At 36.3% G+C, this 19703-nt stretch overlaps 1 pseudogene; it reads left to right on the forward strand.

The window, feature by feature from the left end:
• The first annotated feature begins 1754 nt into the window (after window positions 1–1754).
• LOC101975571 (cytochrome P450 3A9-like) lies at window positions 1755–18066 on the forward strand (annotated as a pseudogene).
• Window positions 18067–19703: the final 1637 nt, after the last annotated feature.

The following is a 19703-nucleotide window of genomic DNA, read 5'->3' on the forward strand; positions in this document are numbered from 1 at the left end:
TTTTTTTACCTTAGCTTTTACTTTTGACAATTCTTTTAGTCCTGTTGGCAGCACTTTACATTTTAATACAAGCTGTAGTGAGCACAGATAAATCATTTTAATCATTTTATTCCCATTAGAAACCACCTGAGGTAGAAATTAACACAGGACACAAAGGGAGCAAACAAAAACCAACCAACAGATAAAGTCCTAAAAAATGTTAAGAACACAAGTTAAAGTGGTCCAGGTAGAGATCTCTGTAGTGTTTCCTTGTCTCTGATATCGGTGGAGCGAAGGAGTCCTGTTGAAAGAAGAGCGGTTACGAGAACAAGAAAAGGGCCCATGCACAACACTCAGATAGACAAACAGGACAAACTGCCAGTGAACAGACACGGGACAAATGACAAACAGCAAGAAGACGCTGGAGAAATGACGAACAGCCAAACAGACACAGGACAGCAACAATAGCTGAGGTCACCCAGAGAGACCTCTAATGGGGCAGAGACCATGCAAACAGAACAAATGGCCAGTGAACTGACAATGGACAAATGACCAACAGCAGAAGACACTGGAGAAATGACAAACAGCAGAACAGACACAGGACAAGCAACAATCTCTGAGGTCACACAGGGAGACCTCTAATGGGGCAGAGACCATGTTTCATCCTGCCCCCAGACAGATGAGGCCCTGCAGGGAGGCCTCCAGTGGGACAGAGACTATGTCTCCTCCTGCCCCCAGACAGATTAGACCTCCCAGGGAGACCTCCAGTGGGCCCCAGATACAGACAGATTAGGTCACACAGGAAGACCTCCAGGGAGACAGTGATAACATCTCGTCCTGTCCCAGGGAAGGTGTAAGCAGCTGCATCCAATATGACCTTTTCCCTCAGAGAAGATTGGACTCACCAGAACTTACAGCCAGCAGGAGGCTTTTCAGAGCATCCTAGGATGGATTGGAGTGAGGCTGTGGAGTGTCTCTCAGGAGCTCCCCTCTACTCTGCTGCTGAGGTCTAATGGCCCATCGTTGGATGCAAATTAACCGTGACGGTCAGGAAGAAATAAATCCAGGGCGAACCCCCAAATGTTATACTTAAAGCTTCATCCCAGGGTTTCATAAACTGACTTCCAGACCACTCACATATAATTGAATCAAGCCTTTATTGAGGCAAACTAGTGGTGGCTGACCAGAACATAAAGCTGTTCCCCTAATCAGCCCCAAACAATTGCAAGGGCACTCCTTATAAGTCTGAAAACTGCAAAAGGGATGTTCAGGGAGTATAGCCAATGCAAGCAAGCCAGGTTACAGAAGCAGGATAGTGCAGTCACGTAGAGGGAAGCCTAACCAATCACAGTTAGCCCAGTCACCCCAGTTACAGAAACAGAGCCCTGTTACCCTAGTTACAGAAACAATACCCCATTAGGTGGTTCCATGTTCTTAAAAGTTTCTATAGCAAAAGGAAAAGAACATCTTGCCCCAGTCATGACTCTTCTACTTGGCATGGTTGTTTTACAAGATGAAGTCGTAAATCAAAATGGAGTCACATTTGCTCCTATTATCACATTCCCCACTGGTTTTAGTAGGTTTTATGTCAATCTTGCACATCATTTGGCTTAATTCCAGGTGTTTTCTTTCTACTATCACACACTAAACATTTTTTTTTAAATAAATAGAACTTGTTTAACAAACTTTTGCAACTGTAGAGACCTCCACATTTATGTAGACAAAATCTCTTTTTCTTTGGACTTAGAATTTTGTTCCAGTGGGATTAATGAAAAAAAACCATCACTGTATCTGAGGATGAAGAATAGAAGAGAATAAGAACACTGCTGTCTCCAATCTTCACCAGTGGAAAACTCAAGGAGGTAATAAAATAGGAAGGCTTTTCATAGGAAACTTAAAGGCTTAATCTGGGTATGGGTAGAAAGTGAGAGAGATAGTAGTCCCTTTCAAACGGATAGTCCTCTGAATTTGAACTTCCTAAAAATATTCTTCTGTCATTATGTTTTAGAAGAGATATAGTGAGATTCATTATAAATGCCTTATACTTCTTCATCCTGGGAAAGCTATAGCGTCGGGGACTGAGTCTCCTTACTTAACTATGGGTGATCTTGTGTTTTGTGTGTAGATGTTCCCCATCATTAACCAGTATGGAGATGTGTTGGTGAAAAACATAAGACTGTAATCAGAGAAGGGAAAGTTTATCAATTTGAAAGAGGAAGTAAAAGGGCAGCTCTGGCATTCCAAGCTCCAGCAGGAGCCCCTCCAACTGCCTGCCACAGAACTGAATTTCAAATGTTGAGCTAGTGCAATGAGCAGACAAAGCAAGAGTTTGGAGTCACAACTCCAACTGTTCATCCAAGAAGATGCTGCTCCCAGAAGGAGACAGGGCAGCTGGGGGAGAAAGGATCTCTCCTGTATTTGCCAAGGTTTGTTTGGCTGCAAATATTTGTGACTTTGGATATACTAGAAGACAAGGTCAAGATCACCTTTCGTGAGTCCTCTAGGAAGACTTAGTTATTCCTCCCTTGTCCTGATGAAGCTCAGTTTGTATACAACTATCATTATTCACATTCTATTTGTGCTACTGTAGTGTGTCTGATTATGGATCTTATTCCAGTGTGGGTAAGCTTCTTGAGTTCAGAGGTGAGTCTAACTCACCTCACTGTACCCATCACTCCTGGAACAAGGGCAATACCTAATTTGAAATTCATAAAGGCCTCATAGTATGTGTGAAGGGATCATGGAGTCATCTGATAGTTTAGCAGATAACTGTGAGTGTGTGGCTCTCTGCTTGTCTTGCCTGGGTATGTGAACTTACTCCTAATTCTTGCTGCATGTGTAGTGGAAAGATTGGGAAGAGGCACTGGTTTTATCTTTTCATATTATATCTTTCTCTATTCAGCATTTTTGGGGCCTACAGCTTGAATGTGAGCACTGCTACATCATTTGGAGTGAACATCGATTCCCTCAACAACCCACAAGATCCCTTTGTAAAGAAAGTCAAGAAGCTCTTAAAATTTAATTTCTTTGACCCTTTGCTTCTCAATAAGTATGTGGAATACCATGTTATTTGTTCCCTTTCTTTACTTAAATAAGATCATAATTGATACATAATTAATAATCTTTTAATTACCCCACTTAATTATACAATTAAATTGTTTTTAGTACAAAGATATACTCATTCATCACTAGTGACCATTTGTCAACTCAGAAGCAGGCTACCATTTCATTATCAAATCTCTATTCCCTAAGCCTAAGCAACCATGGATCTATTTTCTGACTAAAGATTTGCTGATACTGTTAATTTAATTTTCTTTTTTTTCAAGAGATAGAGATAGATAGATAGATAGAGAGAGAGAGAGAGAGAGAGAGAGAGAGAGAGAGAGAGAGAGGAGAGAGAGAGAGAATTTTTAAATATTTATGTTTTAATTTTCAGTGGACAACATCTTTATTTTATGTGGTACTGAGGATCAAATCCAGCACCCTGTGCATGCCAGGTGAGCACATTACCGCTTGAGCCACATCCCCAGCCCCTGTGAATTTTGTATTAATGAATCCTACAATATGTGGCTTTGTATGTCTGACTTCTTTCATTTATCATTGTACTTTCAAATTCTTCCATCCTGAAGCATGTGTGAGTACTTTATTTAAAAAAATATTTATTTATTTGTTCTAATGAATTATAGATGACAGCAGAATGCATTCCACTACATAAAACACAAAGGGAGCACAACTTTTCACTTCTGTACTTGTAGATGAAGTAGATTCACACCATTTGTGTCATCATACATGTTCCTAGGGTAATGATGTCAATCTTATTTCACCATCAATCCTACACCCATCTCCCCTCCATTTCCCTTGCCCTATCCAAAGTTCCTTCATTCCTCAGATGACCCCCCACCCACCCTGACTGGTTGAGCTCTTCTTTGTATGTAGGCTTTTGATGGTGTCTTCTATTTACTTGCTTGAAATTGATTTGTTTAACTTGTGTATATTAGCTTGATTCGATTGGGATAGATCATGTCTCTAGAAATTTGTCGATGTCTTTGTTATTTTCTATTTAATTGGAGTATAAATTTTTAAATAGTTTTTAATTACCTTCTGTATTTCAGATGTATCCATCATGATATTTTCTTTTTATCACATATTTTAGTAATATAAGTTTTCTCTCTCTGTATTAGTGTGGCTAAGGGTTTATGAATTTTATTTATGTTTTCAAAAAACAAACTTTTTGTTTTGCCAATTTTTTCAATTGTTTCTGTTGTTTCAGTTTCATTGATTTCAGCTCTGATTTTAATTATTCCCTGTCTTCTACTACTTTTGGTGTTGATTGTTCTCTTTTGGGGGGCTTTGAGATGCAATTTTAGGTCCTTTATTTATTGACTTTTTCTTCTTTAAAAAAATGAACTCCATGTAATTAACTTTCCTCTTAGTACCATCTTTATAGTATTCCAGAGATTTCAATATGTTGTATCATTGGTCTCATTTACGTCTAAAAATTTTTTAATCTCCTCTCTGATGATTTCTGCTATCTCCTGCTCATTAAGTAGCATATTATTTAGTCTCCATGTGTTGGAGTAGCTTCTGTTTTTCATTTTATCAATAATCTCTAATTTCATTCCATTATAATCTTATGGCATTCAGGGTAGTATCTCTATTTGTACTTGCTAAGAGTTGCTTTGTGACATAATATATGGCCTATTTTAGAGAAGGATCCATGTGCTGCTGAGAAGAAAGTGTATTCACTCACTGATGGTGAAATATTTTCTGTGTGTCTGTTTTTTTTTATTTTATTCTTGTAATTTTGTATGTCTGTTAAGTCTAAGTTATTGATTGTATTATTTATTTTTATAGTTTCTTTATTTAGCTTTTTTTGGAAGGTCTATCTAGTGGTGAATGTGTTGTGTTAAAGTCACCCAGTATTATTGTATTGTGGTCTATTTTACTCTTGAAATTAAGAAGAGTTTGAAGAATGTAGATGGCCATTACATTTGTCCTTTTCTTGTTAGCCCATAATTCATTGTTTGGTGCTTAAGTATTTACAATTGTTATTTCTTGTTTATTTCATTCAATCTTGTTGATAAATGGTTTCTTTAAGCAGTATAAAATGTCCTTCTTTATTCCTTATGATTAACATTGTCTTGATGTCTACTTTATTTGATATGAGGATGGAAACCTGTGCTTATTTACACAGTCAATGTGAGTAGTATATTTATTCCCAACCTTTCACCTTCAGTTTGTGGTTGTCTTTTCCTATGAGATAAGTCTCTTGAAGCCAGCATATTGTTGGTTTTGTAAAAAATCCAATCAGCCAGTCTATGTCTTTTGATTGATGAGTTTAGGCCATTAACATTCAGGGTTATTATTGAAACATGGTTCATATTTCCAGTCATTTTGCTTAATTTTGGTTTTTAACTTGACTTGGTTTCTCCTTTGATTGTCTTTTCCTTTAGTGTACTTCCTCCCTTTGCTGATTTTCATGGTTGTTTTTCATTTTTGCTTTATGAAATATTTTGCTAAGGATGTATTTTGTAGTCCAGGCTTTCTAGTTTTAAATTCTTTCAATTTTTGTTTATTATGGAAGGTTTTCACTTTATCATGAAATCTAAAGCTTAATTTTGCTGGATGTAAGATTCTTCATTGGCATCCATTTTCTTTCAGAGTTTGGTATATATTGTTCCTGGACCCTCTAGCTTTGAAGGTCTGGGTTTAGAAATCTGCAGATATTCTAATTGATTTCCTCCTATATGTAACCTGATTCCTTTCTCTTGTGGCTTTTAAATTTCTTTCCTTATTCTGTATGTTAGGCATTTTCATTGTTATGTGCCTTGGTGTAGAATCTGTCATGATTTTGAACACTTGATGTCCTGTAAGCCTTTTGTATTTGATTGTCCAATTCATTATTCAGGTTTGGAAAAGTTACTGATATTATTTTATTGAATAAACTGTTCATTCCTTTGTTTTGGAACTCTATGCCTTCTTCTATCTCAATAATTTTTACATTTGGCCTTTTCATAATTCATGAATGTTCTGCTCATGGTTTCTTACAATCTTCACTGTGTGGTCAACTTTACTTTCAAAATTATATATTTTGTCTTTATTGTCTGAGGTCCTATCTTTAAAGTGATCTAGTCTGTTGGTGATGATTTCTATGGAGTTTTTAATTTGCTTTATTGTTTCCTTCATTTCAATGATTTCTTTTCCTTTTTTTAGAATCTCTATTGCTTTATGAAGTAATCTTTTGTTTCCTGTATTTGGCTGTGTAGCTCTTTATTGAAATGACCTTTTGTTGCCTGTGTTTGCTTTCTTATATCATCCTTTAATTCACAGAACATTTTAATTACATACTTCCTGAACTTCTCTTGGACATATCTTCTGCTATGCTGGCCATTGGTTCTAGTAATGTATCTTGGTTTCTTTGGGGCACTTTCTTCCCTTGTTTTTTCACATTGTTTTTGTGTCTTTTCCTTTAGCAGTGTATATCTAAGGTATTACAGTTTATATGAATAGACTTATAGTGTCCCTGCAGAATTCCATGACCTCTCCTTTAAGGAGGAGATCAATATTAACATATCCCAATGCAAAATAAAATTCAGGCTTAATTAAACCAAAGAGCTTCTATTGAGATGTTTACAGTTTTGTCACAACAGACAGAAATGGTGAGTTTGATTATTATTAACAATGTAAACAGTAGGTTGCAAAAGGACCTATAGTTAATAATGGTGGGCAAAGAGAGAATGGGGGGGTGGGTTTAGGATGAGATGTTAAGGAAGTAGGAGGTGAGGATATAGAGTTATTAGATCTTAGGAAGCATAAAAGAGGAATCAAAAGATGTTAGCTAGTAGCAGGAGAAAAGAGAGAAAGAGACTGGGGAGATAGATAAGTGGAGAGAGAGAGAGAGAGAGAGAGAGAGAGAGAGAGAGAGAGAGAGAGAAGAATAACAAATTATTTTGTTGAGTTTTTGCATCCATAATTATAAGATATATTAGTTTGTAGTTCTTCTGTGTTATCTTTGTGTTAAGTCTTAGGATTAGGTTAACACGGGCATTTTAGGATCTTTTACAAGTGTTCACTATATTCTATACTTAGAAAATACTAGGTATTTCTATGAATGTTTGTAAAGAGGTAAAGAATTGGTATTAGTTCTTTTAATGTTTGGTAGAATTGTCCTTGGAACATCTGGACCTGAGCTTCACTTTGTAGAAAAGTTTCTAATTTCTAATTTAGTCTCATCACAGGATGTATGTCAATATATATTTTGTATTACTTTATGAGTTAGTTTCTGTTGTTTGTGTCTTTTTAGAAATTTTTCTATTTCATTTATGTAATTTGTATAATTGTTATAATAATCTGATTGTTACAAAATCTTTATAATTCTTTCTATGTTTATAATGTCAGTATTTCCCCAGTTTTCATTTTGAATGCTACTAACTGTAGCCTTTCTATTTCTGGGTCAGTGTAGCTATTATTTTGTGAATTTTTTGTTTTTAAAGAGTTGCATTTCTTTTTTTGTTGTTTTTTATTTTATTTATTTATTTTTATTGGTTGTTCAAAACATTACAGAATCCATGACATATCATCTTTTATACATTTGATTCAAGTGGGTTGTGGACACCCATTTTTACCCCAAATACAAGTTGCAGAATCACATCGGTTACATATCCACATTTTTCCATAATGCCCTATTAGTGACTGTTGTATTCTTTTTTTCATGATTTATTATGTAAAGTTTGATCATTCATTTGTGATATTTGTTTTTATTTAATAGATAAGAATTTCCCTCTGAGCAATGATGGCTTTTTCTCCATTTTATAAGTTTCATATATTATGCCTCCTTTTTTCCTTTCAATACTTTATCTATTTCACTCTATTTCTTCTTTCATTCAGTGTTTATTCAGGAATATATTGATCAATTTGCTCATACTATGAGTTTCCCAATTTTCTTTCTAATAATGCCTTCTGGATTCCTCCTGTGGTGCTCAAGGAACACATGTTCTGTTGGTCCCATCCTGACTGCTCTTTCTTGAAGAGCATGATTAACTGGAGCCTCAGACTAAAGCCTAGGTTTATCCAAAGACACTCTATTACAGTACATGAAGGGGAAAGTGGTCAGAGTTTTCATCTTGCTCCTTTGGTCACTCCACAGAGGCAGAAGGGGCCACTGATCTCACTGGTTTGGTGGTGGCCGTATATATGACATCCTCTTGCTCCACCAGTGGCCTGGAGCCCAATCAGTGGTCCTATCACGAACAGTTTCTCTTTAGGAACCCTTGTGACTTCCACTTTTCTGATAGGTAGAAAAGATGTAATTGCTCCAGGTAAACTTTACATTTTTCTCTGAAGTGTTCTTTGTTTTTTCTTTCCCCTAGAGTAATATTTCCATTCCTTACTCAAATTTATGAGGCAATGAATATCTCTCTGTTTCCAAAAATATCACAATTTTTTTAAAGAAAGCTATAAAGAGAATGAAAGAAAGTCGCCTTCAAGAGAAACAACAGGTAAAATCCGGTGGTGGTTACAGAGGAGGTTCATTTTTGATAATTTATAAGCCTGTGGGTGTAAGACTTCCATACTTCTTTGTATATTTTTAAAAGGTAGATGAAGAACTCTTGGTTGAGAATAGTAGAGGGTTCTCATTTGGGAAGAATAAAGAATTTAGTATCTGGTAATTGAGATACAAGAATGAATCAGGGAGGGAACTAAATTAGAGTAAGATGTATTCCATGCTTTTATAATTATGTCAAAATAGACTCTACTCTCATATAACTAAAAAGAACTAATAAAAAAGACTTAAATAAAGAAAATTATATATTCCAAATACTGAAAAAATAATGAATCAGAGAGAAAGCACTTAAAATTAAATAATGGGCATGGAATTTAGTTTGTCAAGGCATAAATATTGCTGATAGAAAAAGCCCAAAATCTCTAAAAAAAAAAAAAAAAAAAAAAAAAAAGGAGTCCTTATACATTGTTGGCTAGAATGCAAATTAGGGTAGCCTTTATGGAAAACTGTAAGGAGAACCCTCAGAAATCAAATGCAGACCCACTGTATAATCCAGCAATCTCACTACTAGGTGTATAACCACGGGAAATGAAATCAGTATGTCAAAGAGACATCTGCACTCCCATGTTTATTGCAGCACTATGTTAAAATTGTTCTTATTAATTGAGCCTAATAGATTTTGAAAACATCCACCAGCAGGAAATGATAAATGCAATTAAAGATGTTTCTAAACTGACATAAACATCAAATAGCATATACATATATCAAAATAATCAGGTACCTTGTTAATATGTGTATAGCTTAATGTTCTTATATATCATTTGAAATTATTTTTTTAAATAGAGGAAAAATGTTTTATCATATCCCTTCTCTTCAATAGATAAAATTTCAACATAAACATTATTTTCCTGGTGCTATAATTTCATCAAATTTTATATGGTCAAGAATCATTGCATTTCCAAACCTCTCACTTTACAAAGTCTCCACAGAAGGCATCCTCAGGGTAGCTGGCACTGTCTGGACCCTCATAGAGCAGGCATGGGGTTTTTTAGGTGAAGGTTTTGCCTCATGTACAAAGACCAGCACAAGGATGTGTGCAGGCCAGGGAGCCAGGATGGGCCCTCCAGGTGTCAGTACAAAGTTCATACCTTCAAGCATGGTAGGATCTTCCAAGATGCTTGCCCAAAATCTGATGATGAGCTCTAAAAATATCAGGAGATTAATCTATGGCATCTTTGATGAAGAATTAAGGTAGTAAAACAAAATATTGAAGTCCAGGACTTCTCCCTAAGCAAACAAATGTAACAGGAGACAAAGCCAGCCACTCTCTGGCCAGGAGGCTATGTTCAGAATCTACAGGAGCTCACAAGTAGGGAGAGCAAAGGCCAGTAGCTATTGGACACCACAGCCAGTTTTCACTCAGGGAAACATCCTACTCTTCAGTTTGTATATGGATGTTTTTCTTCACTGATGACTTAGGAAACTCCAGCTCGTCTTCTGTACTTAAAGAAGTCATGGTCTAAGAAGGGAAGATTACTTCTGCACTATTAATTTATTTCTGACTTCATAATTGATCTTTTATCTTTGAAATCTCTATGTTTCTAGCATCGGGTGGATTTTCTTCAGCTTATAATAAATTCGCAGAATTCCAAAGATGTGGAGTCTCATAAAGGTAAACAAGGTTGCTACCTCATCTACTGATGGAAAAACTCAGAGGGAAGAATTGTTCTGGAAATGTGCAGGAGATTTTCCAGGAAGAAAAGCATTTCTACCTAGTTGCAGAAAGTGCATGCTTGGATATCATATACAGTAGCCTGAGGAACTTTCTAGAGAAGCACACCTAGAGCCATGTTCAAATGTTGAAGCTGATATAAACTATTTCTTTCACTAGCATGGTAATTTTTATTCAACTTCTTTTCTTACTATTTTTATTTTGATGCTCAATTCCCCCATATTTGTCCATTGGAATTCCTTTCATGTAGGCTCCTGAGTCCTCTATTATTCTTGTCATCTTTTTAATGGTTGTTTTAAAGGTAGCTTCTGTTTATTTTATCCATAGCAATATTGAACTGAAAACATAGAGGTTTTCCATGTAGTCAGGAATACACTGCTTCACTCCTAATATCCACCACCAGAGAGTTATATTTATCACAGTCCAGGAACCTATATTGAGACACGTCTACCATTCACAGTTCATAGATTTCCTTAGGGTTTGCTCTTGGTCTTGTACATTCTATGACATGTATCCACATTATAGTAGCATACAGTGTATTCTATGCCCTTATCATTTATTTTCTAATTATTTTCTTCCTTTCTGATTTAAGATATTCTAGGTTTCTGCTCTGTTTCTCGTGACAGCTTTGTTTTTTGTTTTTGTTTTCACAATTAATGGAATTTAGAAATCAAAATTTGTCATCATCTTGTGGATTTTTGCTTTTAGATACTCTCAGTAGAAAACATTATTAACATGAAATACTTCTACATGCAACAGAGGAAAGAAATATTTCTGTATCTACTCATATCCAGTGATATAAACTATTTTTCTCTCTCATTCAAAATTTTTTTTCTAATTTATTGCTTATTTCTGTAATACTCAAATACTCCCATTGCAGTTCTGTTTTTTTCTTGTCTTTCTTTTTTTAAATTCATTTTTATTTATTTATTTTTCTTTTTTATATTGTTGGTTGTTCAAAACATTACATAGTTCTTGACATATCATATTTCACACTTTGATTCAAGTGGGTTATGAACTCAAATTTTTACCTTATATACAGATTGCAGAATCACACCAGTTACATTTCCATTGATTTAAATATTGCCATACTCATGTCTGTTGTATTCTGCTGCCTTCCTATCCTCTACTATCCCTCCTCCCCTCCCCTCCCCTCCCCATTTCTCTCTCTACCCCACTTCTCTCATTCCTCTCCCTTGTATTATTTATCCCTTTCCCCTCACTTCCTCTTGTATATAATTTTGTAAACCCCTTTGGGTCTCCTTCCATTTCCATGCAATTTCCCTTCTCTCTCCCTTTCCCTCCCACCTCTAATCCCTGTTTAATGCTAGTCTTCTTTTCATGCTCTTCTTCCCTACTCTGTTCTTACTTACTCTCCTTATATCAAAGAAGACATTTGGCATTTGTTTTTTAGGGATTGGCTAGCTTCACTTAGCATAATCTGCTCTAATGCCTTCCATTTCCCTCCAAATTCTATGATTTTCTTATTTTTTAATGCAGAGTAATACTCCATTGTGTATAAATGCCACATTTTTTTATCCATTCATCTATTGAAGGGCATCTAGGTTGTTTCCACAGTCTTGCTATTGTGAATTGTGCTGCTATGAACATTGATGTAGCTGTGTCCCTGTAGCATGCTCTTTTTTAGGTCTCTAGGGAAAAGACCCAGAAGGGGAATAGCTGGGTCAAATGGTGGTTCCATCCCCAGCTTTCCAAGAAATCTCCATACTGCTTTCCAAATTGGCTGCACTAATTTGCAGTCCCACCAAAAATATACAAGTGTACCCTTTTCCCCACATCTTCACCAGTACTTGTTGTTTGACTTCATAATGCCTGCCAATCTTACTGGAGTGAGATGGTATCTTAGGGTGATTTTGATTTGCATTTCTCTGACTGCTAGAGATAGTGAGCATTTTTTCATGTACTTGTTGATTGATTGTATGTCCTCCTCTGAGAAGTGTTTGTTCAGGTCCTTGGCCCATTTGTTGATTGGGTTATTTGTTGTCTTATTGTCTAATTTTTTGAATTCTTTGTATACTCTGGATATTAGGGCTCTATCTGAAGTGTGAAGAGTAAAGATTTGTTCACAGGATGTAGGCTCCCTATTTACCTCTCTCATTGTTTCTTTTGCTGAGAAAAAAACTTTTTATTTTGAGTAAGTCCCATTTGTTGATTCTAGATATTAATGCTTGTGCTATGGGTGTCCTATTGAGGAATTCGGAGCCCGACCCCACCGTATGTAGGTCATAGCAAACTTTTTCTTCTATCAGATGCCGTGTCTCTGATTTGATATCAAGTTCCTTGATCCATTTTGAGTTAACTTTTGTGCATGGCGAGATAAAAAGATTCAGTTTCATTTTGTTCCATATGCATTTCCAGTTTTCCCAGCACCATTTGTTGAAGATGCTATCCTTCCTCCATTGCATGATTTTAGCCCCTTTATCAAATATAAGAAAGTTGTAGTTTTGTGGGTTGGTTTCTGTGTCCTCTATTCTGTACCATTGGTCCACCCGCCTGTTTTGGTACCAGTACCATGCTGTTTTTGTCACTATTGCTCTTTAATATAGTTTGAAATCTGGTATAGTTTGAATCTATACCGCCTGATTCACACTTCCTGCTTACCTATCTTTGGTGGTGCTGAGAATGGCACAGTTAGTAGCCAAGTCCAAGAGTGGTATAGACCTCAGAAAAACTGGATTAAAAAAAGTTTTCCTTTGTCTCCCATATCAGATAGACAAGGAAATGAAAAACCACTCTGAGAATGCCTCTGAATTGCTTTTCCATGGTCCTGCCTAGTGATCTGTGGGTTTTAATGGGATTTCTCTTCATCTAAACTTCTGATGTTGTGATTTGCTGGATTTACCTAAGTTGTGTTTTCTCTTCCATTAGCCCTGTCTGATCTGGAGCTTGTGGCTCAATCAATTATCTTCATTTTTGCTGGCTATGAGACCATTAGCAGTGCTTGTTCCTTTATTTTCTATGAACTGGCCAACCATCCTGATGCACAGACCAAACTGCAGCCGGAGATTGATGTGGCTTTGCCCAATAAGGTTAGAAGATGGTACCTGGAGAGGGAGGAGAGAGGTGGAGATTCAACAAGACTCCCTCCTCGTCACTTTCTAGGAGGCTTTGGCCAAAATATATACACTGATTCTTTTCACCAGCTCTATTTGGAAAGGATCTGAAGAGACAAATGAGGGAGAAAACAGTATTTTGGGGAAAATTCTATTCCCAAAACTACAAGAAATTTTTAAAAGAGTGTAGTTTCAGTTGTATCCATTACCAGTTACTCTGATGACACCTAGGAAGTGTAAGCATGTGTCACTCAAGTGTCCAGATCATTGGCTCTGCTGATCTGTGGCATGAGCTCCTGCCTGGCTGTCTGCTGAGTGAGCCTAGTCTTGGTGGGCAGGCCAGCTCTGCTCTGCTCCACACAACTTCACACTCTAGTCATGTATTAGAGAGAAGCATCCAGGGGATGAGTCAGGTTTTCGGACTCCTGAGACAAACTCTTTACTTCTACCTTGTATCCTCTCCAATGTCATACCAGGCATTAGCCACATGTTGTGCCTGCTGTCCTCTGCTTAAACAGGAAGTCTATTGAGTCTATTGAATATGAAGACACCTGGTCTCTGGGGCTGACATGGCTGGTTTGGCAGTGAAGTGGGCACAAAGCCTCTTCTTCAGAGCTCACAATAAAGCCCTGAAGAACAACCAGGAGACTGGTCCAGCAACAAGGGGTGGGGGTGAGAGTGACTTTCTATCCTCCTTAGAGTGTCCTATGAAACTGAAATTGTTTGACATGGTGCCATCGAATCTTAGCCTTCTTTTGGTGGTACTGGGATGGAAGTTACCAGTTTCTCCCAACATTTTTTAAATGATGTAGTGTTATCTCTAAGTTATATATATATTCAAAGCAGAATTATTCAAGAAAAAACTGATATATAATGGGTTATTTCCTCTTTTCTATTTCCTTTAAATAGGCATGTGACTTTTTTAGAGAAAGGTAACAGTGACTTTCACATATTTTGCCTGAGTGTAATTGTCATATTCTATTAGTTACTTTTCCTCACATGAGGAAAAATTGTACATGATGATGCTGAGGATATTATACACTGAATTTGGGATTGTTCCATAGGCCTCTTATGTTCATAACTACTCTGCACTTCTCAATGAGCCATGGACATGATTGTCAAATGGACATTATTGTTATTACAATGCTTAGTCAATTGTAATCAATACTCTTCTTCACCATTCTGTTATTCTTCGGACCTCCTAACACTTTAATATAACTATGTAGATTGAGTTTACAGTTAGTTCCAAACATGAATTTTCAAAAATCTTTTTTTCTCTTCAGGCATCTGCTACCTATGATACCGTGTTACAGATGGAGTACTTGGACATGGTGGTGAATGAAACTCTCAGGTTGTACCCAATTGCTGGCAGACTTGAGAGGGTCTGTAAGAAAGATGTTGAATCAATGGAGTGTCCATTAGGAAGGGGACAGTGGTGATGATATCAAGCTTTGTTCTTCATCGAAACCCACAGCACTGGCCAGAGCCTGAGGAGTTCTGCCCTGAAAGGTACAGGGCCTCTGGGAAAGGGAACCACCCTGGGCTAGGGTTGTCCAAGCATGTCTTTGTATTTCTTATCATAGATGACAAATAAGTAGCTATGTAATTATTTTCATATATTTCTTTGTATTTTAAGCAGTTTTATTGTTATAAATATAACACTTTCTTGCAAAATGATATGAATTTGTGTCAAGGAACAAAATGAATGCTATGTCCATTCACTATCCTAAATTCTTTAAAAAAAATTTAAATTGCGTTTTTAAAAATAAATGACAATGAAATGCATTAAAATTCTTAGTACACATATGTAACACAATTTCTTATATCTCTGTTTGTATATAAAGTAATTTGCACCAATTTATGTTTTCATATCTGTACTGTAGATAATGATGTCCATCACATTTCACCATCCTTGCTAATCCCCTGCCTCCTCCCTTCCCCTTCCACCCCTCTGCCCTATCTAGAGTTTGTTTATTCCTCCCATGCTACCCCTCCCTACCCCACTATGAGTCAGCCTCCTTATATCAGAGAAAACATTCAGCATTTGTTTTTTTGGAGTTAGCTAAGTTCACTTAGCATTATCTTCTCCAGCACCATCCATTCACCTGAAAATGCCTTGATTTTATTCTCTTTTAATACTGAGTAAAATTCCATTGTGTATATATGCCACATTTTTTAATCCATTCATCTACTGAAGGGCATCCAGGTTGGCTCCACAATTTATCTATTGTGAATTGTGCTGCTATAAACATTGATGTGGCTGTGTCCCTGTAGCATGTTTATACCTTTTAGGTATAAACCAAGGAGAGGGATATCTTGGTCAAATAGTGATTCCATTCCCAGATTTACAAGGAATCTCCATTCTGCTTTCCATATTGGATGCACCAATTTACAGTCCCACCAGCAATGTATGAGTGTACTTTTTCGCCTACATCCTTGCCAACACTTATAATGGCATCATAATAGTTGCCATTCTGACTGGAGTGAGATGATATCTTAGAGTAGTTTTGATTTGCATTTCTCTAATTGCTAGAGATGATGAGCATTTTTTCATATATTTGTTGATTGATTGTATATCCTCTTCTGAGAAGTGTCTGTTAAGGTTCTTGGCCCATTTATTGATTGGATTATTTGGGTTTTTTTGGTGCTTCACTTTTGAGTTCTTTATATACCCTAGAGATTGATGTTCTATCTAATGTGTGAGGGGTAAAAATTTGCTCCCAAGGTGTAGTCTCTTTATTCACCTCACAAATTGTTTCTTTTGCTGAGAAGAAACTTTTTAGCTTGTTAAATTCTTTAAATAATCATGAATTAATAATATGATCATGTTCTCATAAACATATTTCTAGGCATATGTAGATATTTTTGCTAAACTAGATTGTATCATATTTGATTTTTGCTAGCACCTGATAATATATACATTGAACCTCTGCATGTATGATTTTTTTTTGCAAGGTACCAGGAGTTGAACTCGTGGGTGGTCCACCACTGAGCCACATCTGTAGCCCTATTTTGTATTTTATTACAGGCAGGGTTTCGCTGAGATGTTTAGGACCTCACTAAATTGGTGAAGCTGGCTTTTAACTTGGGATCCTGCTGTCTCCACCTCTCAAGATGCTGGGATTACAGGTGTGTGCCATGCTCAGCGTGTATGTATGGTTTTTGCATCTATACTTTCAACTAACTTATAAATGTTTTTTCTTGTCAGTTTTCTCTAAACAGTGTAATACAATAAGTATTTATGTAGCATTTAAATATTATTAGTTATTATAAGCAATCCAGAGATGATTTAAAATATATTTCAGGATATGCATAGGTTATACAAGTATGTTCCCATTATTTTTATAAGAGACTTGATTACCCAGGATTTTTGTTTATTCCTATGCTAAAACTAATTATCCTCAGATATGGCACCATGACTCTGTTTGTGTATATGCATGTGCGTGCATGTGTGTGTGTGTGTCTCTGTGTGTGTGTCTGTGTTTATGTGTTTTCAAATTTTATATCATGTGCCATAACTGACATAATCACTATCTCATTTCATTGTATGTATTCACTCTCATACTTTTTATATTTTATGTGTGTTTTGTTTTCTTTAATGTCTCAATTTACCATGATTTCCTTTGAAACAGCATTTATCTCATCTCAAAAAGACTGAAAGGTCCTGTAGGCTAAGGAGAAGAAATGTGGAAAACTATATAGGCTAAGGAAGAGAAAGGTAGAAAAACTCCATAGCTTAATAATTCTCAGAGCAAAACCACAGCTGTATTTCAATGACAAGCCCATGAAATCATTTTTTACACTATTGTTTGGGGGTGTCTAAGGCACAAACTGAAACAAGTAACTGTTGTGGTTTTAATATTTCTTTGACTTCTCATCTATTGTGAAACCAGGTTCAGTAAGAATAACAAGGACAGCATCAATCCTTACATTCACATGCCCTTTGGAAATGGACCCCGAAACTGCATTAACATGAGGTTTGCTCTCATAAATATAAAACTTACTCTTGTCAAAGTAATGCAGACCTTTTTCTTCCAAACTTGTAAGGAAACACAGGTCAGTACCTTTTCATATACATAATGTTTTATTTGAAGATGTTTTTCGAAATAGAGGGGCTGAGTCACAGAAAAATATATGTTCATTCATTATTTAATTCTTAGATCTATAGTTCAGTGAGTTTCTTTTACACCATCTTTGAGATTTAGAGTTCTTCACCATGGGGGCTCCAAATCTATGGCTTTATGAAGACCAAAGTGTAAAAAACATATGGGCTCAATGAAGATTAGTGTGACATGTGTATGTATGAACTGTGAACTTAAGCACAGTGTAGATTCAGCTCCATGTCTCCTGGAGAGACCCTGTGCATAGTCATGAGGTGTGGTGACCACAGGGTTCTGATTTTTGAGGAAAGTTCTCCTCACCAGAACTTACAAAACCTGCCTATCTCAGGCCTTGTACAGTATAAATGTTTATGAAATAATTTTTCAGATAAATGAATAATTTTACTATCCAATCATGACACACCTTAGAGAATGATTAGGACAAATTCAAAGTACATGATACTAAAAATAGTTTTTTTGTTTCTGGAGCATCACTGGGCTTAATGTATCTTCTCTACTTTGCTGCTTCGGTTCCTGGTGTTTCATTCATTGCTTCTCCATGTGCTTGTCTATACATTACAGATTCCCCTGAAATTAACTAATCAAGGACTTCTTCAAACTGAAAAGTCCATTATTTTAAAGGCTGTGTGCAGAGATGTGTCAATAAGTGGAGCCTGAACTTTCCTAAGGATTTTTGCATTGTTGTCCTCAGAGCCTGGGACCCAGAACATCAGAGAACAAAAATTTATTTTGTGAAGAAAACTCAAAATAAAGATAAACTCTATATTCCTCAATTGATAAATGATAAGAGATGCTGGACCTTTGCTGAGCTTGCTAGGGTCTGTGCAAAGTATTATGTATTTTCTGATGGAAAGGAGGTACTCACTTCAGTTCTGGATGTGAAGACTCACCCTTTCTGGGTATAATGGGCTCTCTCCTCTCACTGCCAGTTAGTCCTGGCAGCTCCTCCTGAGCTCTAATTAGAGAATCAACAATTATCACCAAATATTTCAATAATTTTTAATTAGAATGAGGGTGGTTGTGGTGGCTTTTGTAGTGACATTGATATATGATGTGTTCTTTGAAATATGTTGGGATAAATTTTATAATGAGAAAGTCAATAAACATATCCTTATAGATGTTTATCTGAAGCATTTATGTTTATTTAAGGGGATATATAGTACTGAATCAGTGAGAATAAAAATTCAGTCTTGTGATCACCACAATCAGTGAATACATGGAGCTTTTTCAGAAATTCAAATTAAATAGTAAGATAGAGTTAATCCACTGTGAATTTACCCATTGCTTGAAAAGAATATTCATAGTGGCCTTGTGTCATTTTTGAAGCACAAAATTTGTAACACTCTACTGAGGTAGGTATTACTATATCTCTAGCTTAGCTTTCATACTCCAATCCTATCTCTATTGTTGATTCTGGAAAGCAAGAAACAAATTTGTAGTCCATCTGCAACTCCTAAGTTTATAACAAGCAGAAGGATCATTGAATTAGAAAGTGGTTGATAGTCAATTGTTTCTATAGCACTGCTCCTCAGATTCAACTGGTATCAGGAGCTACACAAGATTTTTCCATCTTATGTCCTGTCCCTTCTCTTCCTTCCCTTTACTTCCCCATACCTTCTTGAATAATTCACTCCTAATGCCATTAGATGTGGTCCAGCAATGTGAGGGCACACTTTGTGATAGAGGAGTGAATAATGGTGGCTTCAAGTTAGATATGAGATACAATTGGGAAGGTATCCTCAGAAGGGACAGCCTGGCCTTTGTATGGAAGCCCAAGGAACCTAAGATGGGCTCCACAGAGAGAGGTAGCCTATCATAAACACTCATTTACAAAACAGGGTAAAAAACACCTAGGTGAGCTAAGGAGGGTGTGTGGTTTTAGAATAGGATGAATAAAATTTAGTTGTATAAAAGAGAGATTGTTTAAATAAGTAAATACATTAAGGACAATAAAATCCAGTTTTTCATAGGAAATTTTGGTGAAGTGACTCTATGATTCAGTAAAGAAAATTGGGATGTGGCCTGTTAAGTAGGGCTGAAATGGATGAATCACTGTGAATTTATGCTTTTCCAGATATAAAAATAGAGGAAACAAGTGTGTGTGTGTTTTTGAGTGTTCGAATGTAGAAAATTAAATTCATACTTGTCTGCACTAATGGGACTGGGTAACAGTGACATTTTAATAGCAAGACCAGTGGATCAATCTTGGTGATCAGATCATGGAACTAAAATACCATATTTCACTATAGGAAACAGGGCTGGTTACACAAAAGGCTGATTCCAGGTTAAAATTT

This window comes from Ictidomys tridecemlineatus, chromosome 2, assembly GCF_052094955.1.
Source record: "Ictidomys tridecemlineatus isolate mIctTri1 chromosome 2, mIctTri1.hap1, whole genome shotgun sequence".
NCBI classification, from domain to species: domain Eukaryota; kingdom Metazoa; phylum Chordata; class Mammalia; order Rodentia; family Sciuridae; genus Ictidomys; species Ictidomys tridecemlineatus.